The sequence below is a fragment of the Phascolarctos cinereus genome, unplaced genomic scaffold (assembly GCF_003287225.1).
Source record: "Phascolarctos cinereus isolate Bilbo 61053 unplaced genomic scaffold, phaCin_HiC Scaffold_2;HRSCAF=192, whole genome shotgun sequence".
Lineage (NCBI taxonomy): Eukaryota > Metazoa > Chordata > Mammalia > Diprotodontia > Phascolarctidae > Phascolarctos > Phascolarctos cinereus.
The window spans coordinates 182,424,184-182,437,247 of record NW_027555625.1 but is presented as its reverse complement, the minus strand read 5'-3'; the positions used below and the strand labels follow the sequence as shown (position 1 = coordinate 182,437,247).

General features: G+C 36.5%; 1 pseudogene; it reads right to left on the bottom strand.

Moving 5' to 3' along the window:
* Nucleotides 1-7,659: 7,659 nt before the first annotated feature.
* Nucleotides 7,660-8,072, bottom strand: LOC110198599 (small ribosomal subunit protein uS19 pseudogene; annotated as a pseudogene).
* Between the last annotated feature and the right edge of the window lie 4,992 nt (nt 8,073-13,064).

Genomic DNA, 13,064 nt, shown 5'->3' with positions numbered 1-13,064 from the left:
GAACAACTCCTCTTTCCACAAAGAACACCCTAACTTTCTCAGTATGAAAATCATCCTCTTGCTTCTGAAGCAACTAAATACACTTTTAGGCTTGCCAGCATCCTTACTTCCAGCCCCCACCATATGTCCTCTTTGGCCTATTTGCTGTCAGCTTTCACCAAATAAACTTGCTATCTGCTCCTAAAAAATAAATAAATAAATAAATGAATAAATGAAGTTAGAATTGGGCAAGTGGAGGCTAATGACTTGATGAGATATCAGGAATCAATCAAATGAAATAAAAAGAATGAAAAAAGGAAGAAAATGTATAAAACCTCATGGGAAAAAAAAAACTGTCATGGAAAATAGATCCTGGAGAGACGATATCCGAATCATTGGACTACCTGGAAGCCATAATCAATTTGGCAAAATACAATAAACGTTCCTATTAAAAAGCATTAGAAAGCCTTTAAATCAATGGAACCTTGCTGAAAATGATTAGTATCTATCTAAAATTAAAAGCAAGCATTATCTGCAATGAGGATAAACTTGAAGTTATCCCAATAAGATCAGGAGTGAAGCAAGGCGTTCCATTATCACCATTATTATTCAATATTCTACTAGAAATTCTGAATGTAGTAATAACACAAGAAAAATAAATTGAAAATATGAAAATAGGCAATGAGGAAGCAATACTCTCCTTGCAGATATAATGGTGTACTTACAGGATGCTAGAAAAATCAACTAAAAATTAGGTGAAACAATAATAATCAACATCAGCAGTATACAAAATAATTCCACATAAAGCAGCAATATTTCCAAATACTAACAATAAAACTTGGCAAGAAGAGATAAAAAGAGACATTCTATTTAAAATAATTGCAGCCAACATAAAATACTTCCATGTCTATGTATCAAAACAAACCCGGGGATTAAGTGAACACAATTGTAAAACACTTTTCACATAAATAAATCAAAGCTAAACAAGTAGAGAAGTATTAATTGGTCAAGTATAGTCCAAGCCAATATAATAAAAATGACAACTCTACCTCAGTTAATTTACTTGTTCAGTGTCATGTCATGTCAATCAAACTACCAAATAATTATTTTATAGAGTTAGAAAAATACTAACAAAATCCACCTGGAAGAATGGGAGGTAAAGAATAATAAGGGAATCAATAGGGGAAAAAAATGTTAATGAAGGCAGCCTATCAGTTCCACATTTCAAACCATGTTAAAAAGTAGTAATCATCAAAACAATCTAGCATCAGCTAAGAAATATAGTTGTGGATCAGTGGAATTCATTAGGTACATAATACATAATAAATGACTGTAGCAACATGATGTTTGATAAGCTCAAAGATAAAAGATTTTAAGCTTAGAATTCAATATTTGACAAAAAATGCTGGGAAAACTGGAAAGTAGCTTGGCAGAAAATAGGCACAGACAAATATTTTATTTTATATACCAAGATAAGATAAAATGGATAGATAAATGATTTAGACATAAAGAGTGATATGATAAATAAATTAAGGGACCATAGGAAAATGTACTTGTCAGATATATGGATAATGGAAGAATTTATGACCAAATGAGAGAAAGAGGAGATTATGGGAAGCAAAATTTTGTTTACATGAAATTAAAACTTTTTTTTTTGCAAATGAAACCAATGTAGTCAAAGGATATGAAGAGGCAGTTTTAAGAAGAAGAAATCAAAGCTTTAAATAGTCACATAAAAATGTTCTAAATCCCTACTTATTAGAAATGGTAAATAAATACTACTGATAAGAAGTGATTAAAAATGAAAATTAAAACAACTTAGATAAAATCTCACACCTATCAGACTGGCTAACTTGAAAAAAAGGAAAATAAAAAATGTTGGTGGGGATTTGGAAAAAATCAAGACACTAATGCACTGTTAGAAGAGCTGTGAATTTTTCCAACCATTGTGTAGAACAATTCGAAATTACAGCCAAAAGGCTAAAAACAGCAACAACAACAACAACAACAACAGCAACAACTGTGCCTATCCTTTGACCCAATAATACCACAACAAGTGTTGTATCCCAATGACATCAAAAAAAAGGGAAAAGGACCTATTTGTACAAAATATTTATAATTGTTCTTTTTATGATGGCAAAGACTTTGAAATTATGAGAATGTCCATCAATTGGGGAATAGCTGAACAAGCTGTGGTATGTTGGTGTGATGGAATACTATTGTGTTATAAGAAATAATAAACATGGCAGCTTCAGAAAAACTTGGGAACTGCTATATGAACTCATGCAAAGTGAAGCAAGCAGAAGCAATGTTGTAAGGACAACCAACTATGAAAGACTTAGCTACTCTGAGCAAGACAATGATGCAAGATAGTTCAAAAGGGTCTATGATGAAAAATCCTGTCCACCTCCAGAGAAGGAACTGGAGAACTCTGAAAGCAAATTAAATTACATTTTTCTTTTACTTTAAAAAATCACTGTGGCACCCATAAAGAGTGGGGAGATATTTTATTTAGGAAAGGCGAATGAGACTTTTTCAATAGTGCAGGTGAAATGTTCTGAGGGTCTGAACTAGTTTGATAGGTATGTAAATAGGAAGAAAAGAATACATATAAGACAGGTTGTAGAAACAGAATTGATAATATATGTGGGATGAGTAAGAATATAGAGTTTAGGATGACACTGAATTGGGAACCTAGGTGATTGAAGGAATGGTGGTTTGTTCTACTTTGAGGGACAATTAGAAAGGGAGATAGCTGGAAGTGGGTGAGTAAATAACATATTAGGTGTAAGATGCCTAAACATAGAAAGTAAATCAACCTATTTGGTGATTCTTAGTTTCACAAAGGTATATATTGTTCGTTTCCTTTAAATAGTGAGCATCTTAGGTGCATTTGCAATATGATTCCATTTAATCCATTTTGATCTATATATAGCCACTTTGGAACATATCAACTATTTAAAATGAAGTGTGCCCTTAGAGAGTTAGGAATTTTTCTTTTAGGCATTGAGAGCTTTATTATACCTCATCACTTACAAGGGCACAAGGCCCTCTTGATTATGCAGTACTCAATTATGTACTTTTTTCTGAATTTCATGACAAGAAATTTTTGTTGGCTTAAGAAAGAAATGATGTATGACCTGCTCCACAGAAGAAGTTCATATTTGGTATCTTATATATTTAATGCTACATGAAGCTGAAAAATGCTGTGCAATGTCTTTATGCCAATTCACTGCACTCTTAATCTTCCCAAAGAAGCCAAGCATGCTACATAATCAGGTTTTTTTTTTTTGGTCATTGAAGTAACTCTTCATCCAGATTACCTTTGATAATTGAAGCCCTACCATGTTTGAAGTTCATTAGTCTTAATGGTTTGAAGCAGTAATATTTCAAGTTTAGTTTAGACCTTTCAATGACATCACTTTCTACTAATTTCCAAATGGAATATTGAATCATTTTATGTATTAACCCTGTGATCTCTATATATAATGTGGCCAATTACTCGCTTTTAAGAAGTGTGAAGTACAAGTTTTTCTCTAATGGTTCTCTCTACTGTTAAACTGAAGTAAAGTTTGTCAGCCATAATTCATGCCTTTATTTGGTTGTCATCATTAGCCACAATCCTTAATAATTTCAGTAGACCTTGAACTATACCCAAGGTCTGCTCACTCTCACAAAGCATCACCAAGAATCATAAGATCATAGACTCATAGGAACATTAGAGTCCATCCCATTTAAATAGTACCAGACAATTTCTACAATAATATCCCTAACAAGTTGTCATCTAACCTATACCTGAACATCTCCAATAAATGCGCAAACTTTTATTTTGTAAGTGTAAGAATCAACTTTCTTATAGCTCTGATTATTAGCTTTTGTATATTTCTCTTAGATTCAATTGAAATATAATTCTCTATAGTGTCTAAATACTGTCCTAGGTGTGACCTATACAGCAAAAGAGAACAAATCTAATCTCTGTTTCAGATTACATCTTTGCAAATACTTAAGGCAAAAATCTAATACCAAAGGCAACAATCACCCTGTCCTCCCCACACCATAATAAATGTTTAGCATCTGGCTCTAAGGTAAAAAAAAAATGTGTCACAGGACATTTTAAACGTTTTCTCAATTAAAGTCTAGCTGTAGATTATCATCAATAAGGGCAGAGCCAAGATGGCAAAGTAAAAGCAGTGACTTGCTTGAGCTCTCCCCCAAACCCCTCCAAATACCTATTAAAAATGGCTCTAAACAAATTTTAAAGCAGCAGAATACACAGAAAGACAGAGTGAAACAAATTTCTAGCCCAACACAAACTGGATGGTTGATCTGGAAGGTCTATCACATGAGCAGGGAGAGGAAGGTAGTTCAATGTGGGCATGCAGGCGAAACAATTCATGGAGAACCTAGAACAGGACTCAGAGGACTAAATCACAGACATCTGTGGCAGTTTCTAGATTTCTCAAACCATGAATGCCAAAGACAACTTAGAAGGTCAGAAGGAAAAGTCTGTGACTGGGGTGAGAGAGAAGATCAGTCCCAGCCTCAGCAGTCCCTAAGTGGTGGCTTCTTCTGGAGCTTCCCGGTCACAGACAGAGGGAGATTCCAATGACTAATCAGAGGGATATTGCAGGGATCTCTTTGCTGGCACTGAGGCAAGATTCTCTTGCTTTGCCTGTGCTTGGATCTAGGAACAAGTTGTGAGTGGTGATCCTGGTTCAAGGAAGAGTACTGGCATGGTGAGCTTGTAGTGTTGTGGAGAGTAAATCGGCCTCACAGTTCCAAGGCAGAAAAGAGTGCTTGTGGTAACTCATAGACCAGAACACAGGATAGGAAAGGAGTAAACATCTCACCTTTGATCATACCACCTTGGAAAAACTGAAAATTTCCAGGTCCCTAGAAGTATCTCTAAAAACACATGCACAAAACCCCCAAAGCTCAGGACAGTATATTATCCACAATGGAAGAAGACCTCTATCTTAACAAAGAGTTTATAATTCAACTAATTAGCTGGGATCATGAGCAAACATTGCAAAAAAATGTCAGACCATAGAATCATTCTTTGGTGACAAAGAAGATCAAAACATAAAACAAGAAGAAGACAACAAAGTGAAAGCTCGTACCTCCAAAGCCTCCAAGAAAAATATGAATTGGTCTCAAACCATGGAAGAGCTCAAAAAATGATTTTGAGAAGCAAGAAGAGAAATAGTGGGAAAACAGAGAAGAGAAATGAGAGTGATGCAAGAAAATCATGAAAAAGAAGTCAACAGCTTTCTAAGGGAGACCTAAAAAATACTGAAGAAAATAACACCTTAAAAATAGATTAACCGAAATGGCAAAAGAATTCCAAAAAGTCAATGAGAAGAATAATACCTTAAAAATCAAAATTGGCCAAATGGAAAAGGAAGTCCAAAAGCTCAGTGAAGAAAATACTTCCTTAAATTTGAATTGAGCAATTGGAAGTTAGTGACTTAATGAGAAATCAAGACACTGTAAAACAAGTCCAAAAGAACGAAAAAAGAGAAAACAATATGAAATATATCACTGATAAAACAACTGACCTGAAAAATAGATCCAGAGGAGAGAATTTAAAAATTATTGGGCTACCTATGATAAAAGCCATGATAAAAAATAAAAGAGCCTAGATATCATCCTTGAAGAAATTATCAAGGAAAATTGTCCTGATATTCTAGAACCAGAGGAGAAAATAGAAACTGAAAGAATCCACTGATCACTTCCTGAAAGAGATCCTCAAAGGAAAACTCCTAGGAATATTGTAGCCAATTCCAGAGTTCCCAGGTCAAGGAGAAAATAATGCAAGCAGCCACAAAGAAACAATTCAAATATTGTGAAAACACAATCAAGAAAATGAAAGATTTAGCAGCTTCTACCTTAAGGGAGTGGAGGGCTTGGAACACAATAAATCTCTTATGATTTCTCTTTCCTGTTTACCTTTTCATGATTCTCTTGGGTCTTGTATTGGAAAGTCAAATTTTCTATTCAGCTCTGGTGTTTTCATTAAGAATCCTTGAAAGTCCCTTGTTTCACTGAATGACCATTTTTTCCCTGAAGTATTATACTCAGTTTGTCCAGGTAGGTGATTCTTGTCTGTAATTATCTCTTTGCCTTCTACAGTATTATATTCCATGCCCTCTGGACACTTAATGTAGAAGCTGCTAAATCTTGTGTCATCCTGATTGTGCTTCCACAATACTTGAATTTTTTTTTTTTCTAGCTGCTTGCAATATTTTTTCCTTGACCTGGGAGCTCTGGAATTTCGCTACAATATTCCTAGGAGTTTTGCTTTGGGGATCTCTTTCAGGAGGTGATTGGTAGATTCTTTCAATTTCTATTTTGCCCTCTGGTTCTAAAATTTCAGGGCAGTTTTCCTTGATAATTTCTTGAAAGATGATGTCCAGACTCTTTTTTGATCATGACTTTAAGATAGTCCAATAATTTTTAAATTCTCTCTTCTGGATCTATTCTACAGGTCAGTTGTTTTTCCAATGATATATTTTACATTCTATTCTGTTTTTTCATTCTTTTGAATTAGCTTTAAAATGCCTTTATTTCTTATAAAGTCAATAGCTTCCAATTGCTCCATTCTATTTTTAAGGAAGTACATTCTTCAGTAAGCTTTTGGACTTCCTTTTCCATTTGGCCAATTTTGCTTTTTAGGACATTCTTCTCCTCATTGGCTTTTTGAACCTCCTTTTCCATTTGGGTTAGGCTATTTTTTAAGGAGTTATTTTCTTCAGTACTTTTTGGGGGTCTCCTTTACCAAGCCATTGACTTGTTTTTCATGTTTTTCTTGCAGCAGTCTCAATTTTTCCTCTTTTTTTTGATCATGACTTTCATATAGTGCAATAATTTTCAAATTCTCTCTCCTGGATCTATTTTTCAGGTCAGTTGTTTTTCCAATGAGATATTTCACATTGTCTTCTGTTTTTTCATTCTTTTGATTTTGTTTTATTATTTCTTGATTTCTCATGAAGTCACTAGCTTCAATTTGCTCCATTCTGATTTTTAAGGAAGTATTTTCTTCACTGAGCTTTTGGACTTCCTTTCCCATTTGGCCAATTCTGCTTTTTAAGGCATTCTTCTCTTCATTTACTTTTTAGACTTATTTTGCCATTTGAGTTAGGCTGGTTTTTTAAGGTGTTATTTTCTTCAGTATTTCTTTGGGTCTCCTTTAGCAAGTTGTTGACTAGTTTTTCATGATTTTCTTGCATCACTCTCTTTTCTCTTCCTAATTTTTCCTCTACTTCTCTTCTTCCTTCTCAAAATCATTTTTGAGCTCTTCTATTGCCTGAGACCAATTCATATTTTTTTCTTGGGAGCTTTGGATGTAGGAGCTTTGACTTTGTTGTCTTTTTCTGGTTGTATGTTTTGATCTTCTTTGTCACCAAAGAAAGATTTTATGGTCTGACTTTCTTTTGCAAAGTTAGCTCATGATCCCAGCTAATTAGTTGAATTATAAACTCTTTGTTAAGATAGAGGTCTTCTTCCATTGTGGATAATATACTGTCCTGAGCTTTGGGGGTTTTGTGCATGTGTTTTTAAAGATACTTCTAGGGACCTGGAAATTATTTGAGTTATAAACTCTTTGTTTTTGTTTTGTTTTGTTTTGGTTTTTGTTTTGTTTTGTTTTGAACCTTCTTATTTTTATTGTTAGGATCTGGGTTATTTGTGAGAGATGAAATGAAAGGAGTGGGTGGCTTAAATACTCAGCTGTCTGTGTTTCACAGGCTTGTAGGTGATACAGAATTCACCCAGGTCGTGTCAAATCATCTTGGGCTTAATTTCTACCTCACTTGCCATTATAGACACCAACCATACTTCCCACAATCTCTGGCAGGCTGATCATGTTCCGAAGGTGTGTCTTTAATACCTTGGGCTTTGCCATGAGGGGTGGCTCCTTCTTGGCTTCCTCAGGTACTTCAGGGGGAATGCTGTTTATACTGCAGACCTTTATTGAGTCACAAACACTATCGAGTACAGTACAACTACGTGAACTCTTCATAGGACATGTCCAGAAACTGATTCAGGTCCACGCTGTGGAAGGTTTACTTCTTCTTCTGCTACACTTCCGCCATCTTATCTCCTGTCAGGAAAAGCTATAAACTCTTTGATAAGGTAGGGGTCTGCTTCCAGTGTGGATTATGTACTGTCCAAACCTTCACGGATTTTGTGTAGCTGTTCAGTTCTTCCAAGGTGGTGTGATCAAGGATGAGGTGTTTACTCTTTTTCTGGCCTGTACTCTGGTCTATTAGTGAGCACAAGCACTATTTTTTACCATGCAACTATGAGGAGGATTCCTTCTTCACTGCCACTACAAGCTCCACCATGTCAGCACTCCTCCTTGTCCCAGGACTGCCGCCCAGAACTGTGACCCAGATCTATGCATGGGCAAAGCAAGAGAATCCTGCCTGAGCACCAGCAAAAAAGATCCCTTCAATGTGCTGATCAGCCACTTTATCCCCCCACAGTCTGTGCACTGAGAGCTCCAGAAACAGCTGCTACCCTGAGGCAATACCAGGACTGGGGCTGGACCCCACTCTTCCCACACCAATGTCCAACAGAACTTTCCTACTGACCTTCTAAGTTATTTTTGGGTGTTTGTGAGTTAAGAAGTCTGGAAATTGCCATAGCTGCTAGTGATTCAGTCCCCTGAGGCCTGCTCCAGGTTTGCTGAGGCCTAATCTTTGGCTACTTGGCCCATGCTGAACTGTGTTCCTCTCCCAGCTCAGCACAATAGACATTTCCAGTCAACCATCCAGGTTGTCTTGGGCTGGAAATGTGTTTCACTCTTTTTGTGGGTTCCACTGCTTTAGAATTTGTTTAGATCCATTTTTACAGGTATTTGGAGGGGTTTGGGGGAAAGCTAAAGCAAGTCATTGCTTTTACTTTGCCATCTTGCTTTTTCCGAATTTTGTTTTGAATGACCTTTTTACAGTGATTACCTCTTCTTTTTATATGTTAGCTTAACATGCCATTCATCATGTTTTTTTTTTATTTCAAAATTAAATAGAGGTTCACTAGTATATATTTTGAAGACTCTTTTCTCTGTATTTGAAAATGAACGAAGGAATGAATCAAAATCACTTAACATGCACTTATTCTTTGTCATGGACTGTGTTTAGTAAGAGGTATGCAAATACAAAAAAAAAAACCAGACTATTCCTGATCTCAGGCTTACATTATAATAGAGGGAGAAAACATGGGTCAATGGTGTCCAGGGAAGATTGTTTTTCATCTGTGAAGTCAAAGGGATAATCAGTGACACTTCATGCTTTTCCCATGAGCAATGTTAATTTTGATTTAATTCATATTCCCAGATTAAGAGGTAGAAAAGAGAGTGTGGAAGGAGAGGAATTGATGGTAGAAGGGAAAATGACAAAAAAGGGAGATCCTTTCATAGATGATTTGATGGGATAAGAAGCTACCCAGTTAAAATAACTTCATTTCTTTGGGCTCACTCATTTTTTATTCTGGACATTACAGCCTAGGATGAAAGTTGGAAAATTGGAACATTTGCCCATTTCTAGTCTGTTTACACCTTTTCATTTCCCTGAAATCCTTCACAGATCACTCACTGAGTGACTTGGCAATCATATCTCCCAGTTATTTTAGTGTTCTGTAATATAACGTACCTGAGCATAGTTGCGTTAATATGGCAAGGATATCTGTAATGCATGCTGGCCTGTCTTCCGTTTATCTTAAACTTTATTTGTCAATTATTTTTATCCTTTCTAACTCAAAATATATCCTTACTAAAATAAAAACTAATAGCAAAATAAAGGTTTATATAGTTTTATTTTTTCCCTTTATCATTGTCTTCATGAGACCTTTCTCAGTATTAGAGTAGTTCAAGTGGAAAAAAAATATATATATATATATATATGTATAGATAGATTGGTAGATAGAGGGCACAGGGTGAGTTAAAGATGAAGGGGTGATATCTGGAGAATAAAATTAGAGGTAAAAGAGTATTATAGTGGGAGAAGAAAGGAAGAGGTAGAATGGGGTAAATTATCTCACATAAAACAGACAAGAAAAGGAAAATAGAAAAAGAAGGGGATAAGAGAAGAAGGGGAAGATAGAAGGGAGGACAGATTAAGGGAAAGAGTATGAAGAATGCATACTGTCTTGGGGTTGGGGGAGGGATGAGTTGGTGAGAAAATTTTGAACTCAAAAACTTGTGAAACTGAATGTTGAAAACTAAAAAAAATACATTCATAAATCTTTCAAAAAAAGGGGAATTGGTTTCAAGAGATAAACTCTGGGGACAGACTGCTTATATAAGGTAAGAGAATCAGAACACACAAAATGAAAGTCCACATGTGTTTAATGAATAAAACAGTACTATTAACAGAAAAGGATTTGGAGATAAGTGGCTATAGACATTTTTGTAATATTAAGATAACAATTTTAAAACAATTTGTTAGTATAAATTGATAGAAATAATCCAGATTGTTTTAGAAGCATACTTTAATTTTCATTTTTTTCTTTAACTTGAATTCTCCTCACAGAACTTATATGGTCTCAATTTTATTTTATCACAGTAATGTCTTGTTCTAATCTATTTATATCATAACAATTTTTATGCTTTCTTTAGGAATATCTTTTTGTTGACATACAGAAATATCTTTGAGTTGAGCTATCCTTCCTTCTCAAAGGCAGATTTCTGAAAATAATCTTAAATAAAAATCTGTAAATTCTTCTTTAAAAAAAAAGGGCTCTGATTCTTATAATCTAGCCACTGCTTAGATTCTTAAAATCTAGCCAATAGCTTTTTAATGTTCAGACACTTTAAGAGTCTTCCCAATATGATGGATGTTCTAATAAACCTTGTTTTTGGCTGAAAGAAGGCTTGGGTTGAATTCTTTCAGGCAGGCACACCTGTTGTCATCTCAGGGTCCCAGTACCCCTAAACCTCAACATTTTGGTGGCCCATACAGAGAAACTGCCTAACCCCAAGCTCTTTTCCAGCCAAGACTAGAAGGTGGGCAAGCCTCCCCTGGCCCACATTTTTGCTCTGTAGTTGGGTTTGCTCTCCAAGCACCAAGGCTTGGAGGTACTTCTCAGGCTGATGGCTAGAAGGCTGTCTTGCACTCAGCCTGATGCCCTCAGGCTCTCAGTCTTCTGGGTCGTTTTGAGGACATGGACCTGGGTATACCTTCCACAGCATAGAGGACAAGGACAGATGCCCTATTGGAATTGTATGTGCAATTCTGTCAATTCTCTCAGTGCTAGGGAATTGGGGAAAACTACGGTTGCTTTTTTGGTTCCCTGAGGCTTACTTACTCCCTTACCTCTACACCTCTGAGTATTCCTTCGTGGAGGTTACAGGGAAAAGTTAGAACATATAAAAATATCTCTTGGCAGATTCTGGAGGTTTTGTGATTGATAATTAAGGAGTTTTGAAACTCCTCCTTACAAACCTGGTCACTCTTTTCTCCCACTCCCTTCCTTCGAGAGGGGTTATCTATTAACCCCTCTCATAGGAGAAGAGAGTTTCACCCTTTACCACTTCCCTTTGATTTTACATTCCCTTACCTGGGAAAGGAAGGAAGTGGGAGGGGCAGCAGTTACAGTGTGGGCCCCTCTGGCAATGGCATTGGGCCCTAGGGCAATCTTTGCCTGAAAGCATCACCCAGGTTCAGCACATTCTACTCAAGGTAATGAAGGCAGCCTCTCAACTTGGGTAAGCATGCTCTTTTAAATTTGTAGTTTGAACTGTTAATAATGAGATGTTGATTCTCTATAGTAATTTGGAAATGCACTTAACAAAATTGAAGTCACCTGATTGGTAATGGGTTTGTTTCAAATTGGTGACCTCTTTGTATCAGTTATGTCAAGCAATTTTTCATAATTTGATTACCACTAAAATAATTTCACTATTGTTGGTTATTGTTTTAATGTGTAAACTTTCCAAAAAGCTTGTTTGGGTGTTGTCTTGCTGAGAATTTGCAAATATAGAGAAATAATCTCTAATGACTGGCTTTTTACACCAGGACAGATTTAAATTTGAGATGTAAATCCTGGAAAAGTTTTTCCCAAGTTGAGATTGGTGAAACTTCTGCTTGAGGTTAAAAAAAAAAAGGTCATGATTTTATTTTGAGTTGTCTAGTAGATCATAATAATCCATCAATAAATCAATAATCTACCATCTGAGAAATGCCACAAGCTACTCAGAGAATGTAATACTGGTGGGAAGTCAGCATTGGGAAAAGCTGGGAGGACAATTTTAGCCTTATTCTAAGATGAGATCCTCCTGGCTCAGTTTCTCCATTATATTCCTTTGAAAGGGAGTGTCACCCATCTGACTATTTCTGAGTCTGACCATGAGGTGGATTTGATACTGCATGGTTAGAAAACTGAATTATCTGAACCCAAACAGAGGTAAGGATGTTTTATCCTTTCATATTTGGACCCTATATCTAGTCCATGCTCTATATCTGGACCTTGAAGTCTTTTCTGTCAGATTTGTGCCTTTCAGACTACAAGTCATTCACCTACAGTTGGTAGCAAACAGAGGGTACCAGCCAATGTTCCCCCATCATTCCTTGGATGCAGCTTGTGCTCAGTTCCAGTCAACCTCCTCGAGGCAAGCACAGCTCTATGCCCCTTGCCAGCAGAAAGTAGTTTCAGAAGCCAAGACCTTTGCCCCTTACACCAAAAGAATTTGGGTCCCATTTGTTTGAGGGGGGGGATGGTGAGGATGGAATCTAGACTCCAGAAAGGAAAAATCCTGAACATTCCCACATGGCCAAGTCTCTGGCATTCACTTGAGGCTATAATCCCATCAACTGGCCTTCCATTGTGGCTACACCCAATCTCCCAATTCTATTACCTTTAACCTAGCCTAGCCCTCCCTATAGCCCCAGCCATTCCCCACACTTAATCCTAGCTAGGCTCCATTGTCCAGGTCCCAGGAGTTCTGTTCACTCCAGTTTACTGGCCACTGCCATCCAGATCTCCTTAGACCCCTCCTCCTGTCACCCCAAACTACTTGGCCACTCCTAGATCCTTCCCACAGGCTTTCTGTATATAAGGTCCATCTTATCTCCATTAAGATGCTCCTA